We start from the raw sequence: 2,652 nt of genomic DNA on the forward strand, positions 1-2,652 counted from the left end.
TAACGTATTACGTTATGTGTTATAACGTTAGAACGTATTTCGTTATATGGCGTAACGTTATAACATATAACGTTATATTTTATAACCTTATAACGACATACCATATACGGTATGACGTTATAACGTATTACGTTATATGGGATGACGTTATAACGTATTACGTTATATGAGATAACGTTATAACGTAATACGTTATATCTTATGACGTTATAACGCATTACGTTATATGAGATAACGTTATAACCTATTACGTTATATGAGATAACGTTATAACGTAATACGTTACATCTTATGACGTTATAACGCATTACGTTATATGGTATAGCGTTGTAACGTATTACGTTATATGGTATTACATTATAACGTATTACGTTATATGGTATAGCGTTATAACGTATTGCGATATATGGTATTACGTTATAACGTATTACGTTATATGGGATGACGTTATAACGTATTGCGTTATATGGTATGACGTTATAACTTATTACATTATATGGGATGACGTCATAACGTATTACGTTATATGAGATAACGTTATAACGTATTAAGTTATATGGTATACTGTTATAACGTATTAGGTTATATGGTATAACGTAATAGCGTATAACGTTATATGTTATAACTTTATAAGGTATTACGATACATGGTATGACGTTATATCTTATTACGATATATGGTATTACGTTATAACGTATTACGTTATATGGGATAACGTTATAACGTATTACGTTATATGGTATGACGTTATAACTTATTACATTATATGGGATGACGTCATAACGTATTACGTTATATGAGATAACGTCATAGCGTATTACGTTATATGGTATACTGTTGTAACGTAATACGTTATATGGGATTACGTTATAACGTATTACGTTATATTGGACGACGTTATAACGTATTACGTTATATGGGATGACGTTATAACGTATTGCGTTATATGGTATAACATTATAACTTATTACGTTATATGGTATGACGTTATAACGTAATACGTTATATCTTATGACGTTATAACGTATTACGTTATATGATATAACGTTATAACGTATTGCGCAATATGGTATTACTTTATAACGAATTACCTTATATGGGACGACGTTATAACGTATTACGTTATATGGGATGACGTTATAACGTATTACGTTATATGGTATTACATTATAACGTATTACGTTATATGGTATAGCGTTATAACGTATTGCGTAATATGGTATGACGTTATAACGTATTACGTTATATGAGAATACGTTATAACGTATTACATTAGGTGGTATGACGTTATAACCTATTACATTCTACGGGATGGCGTTATAACGTATTAGGTTATATGGTATGACGATATAACGTATTACGCTATATGGTATGACGTTATAACGTAATACGTTATATCTTATGACGTTATAACGTATTACGTTATATAGTATAGCGTTATAACGTATTGCGTTATATGGTATTACGTTATAACGTAATACGTTATATGGGATTACGTTATAACGTATTACGTTATATGTTATAACGTCATAACGTAATAAGTTATATGGGAGGACGTTATAACATATTACGTTATATGAGATAACGTTATAACGTAATACGTAATACGTTATACGGTATGTCGTTCTAACGTATTACGTTATATGGTATAACGTTATAACGTATTACGTTATGTGGCATGACGTTATAACGTATTACGTTATATGGGATGACGTTATAACGTATTACGTTATATGGGATGACGTTATAACGTATTACGTTATATGGTATTACATTATAACGTATTACGTTATATGGTATAGCGTTATAACGTATTGCGTAATATGGTATGACGTCGTAACGTATTACGTTATATGAGATAACGTTATAACGTATTATGTTATATGAGATAACGTTATAACGTAATACGTTATATCTTATGACGTTATAACGTATTACGTTATATGAGATAACGTTATAACGTAATACGTTACATCTTATGACGTTATAACGTATTACGTTATATGGTATAACGTTATAACGTATTATGTTATATGGTATTACGTTGTAACGTATTACGTTATATGAGATAACGTTATAACGTAATACGTTATACGGTATGTCGTTATAACGTATTACGTTATATGGTATGACGTTATAACTTATTACGTTATAGGGGATGACGTTATAACGTATTGCGTTAGATGGTACAACGTTATAACGTATTACGTTATATGGTATGACGTTATAACGTATTAGGTTATATGGTATGACAATATAACGTTATAACGTATTACCTTATATGTTATAACGTTAAAACGAATTACGTTACATGTTATACTGTTATAACGTATTAGGTTATATGATATAACGTTATAGCGTATTACGTTATATGTTATAACGTTATAAGGTATTACGTTATACGGTATGACGTTATAACGTATTACGTTATATGGTATAGCGTTATAACGTATTACGTTATATGGTATAGCGTTATAACGTATTGCGTTATATGGTATTACGTTATGACGTATTACGTTATATGGGAAGACGTTATAGCGTATTACGTTATATGGTATGACGTTATAACTTATTACATTATATGGGATGACGTTATAACGTATTACGTTATATGTTATAACGTTATAACGTATTTCGTTATATGGTATAACG

The sequence above is a fragment of the Bombus vosnesenskii genome, unplaced genomic scaffold, assembly GCF_011952255.1.
Source record: "Bombus vosnesenskii isolate JDL3184/JDL3185 unplaced genomic scaffold, Bvos_JDL3184-5_v1.1 scf7180000016266, whole genome shotgun sequence".
In the NCBI taxonomy this organism is placed as follows: domain Eukaryota; kingdom Metazoa; phylum Arthropoda; class Insecta; order Hymenoptera; family Apidae; genus Bombus; species Bombus vosnesenskii.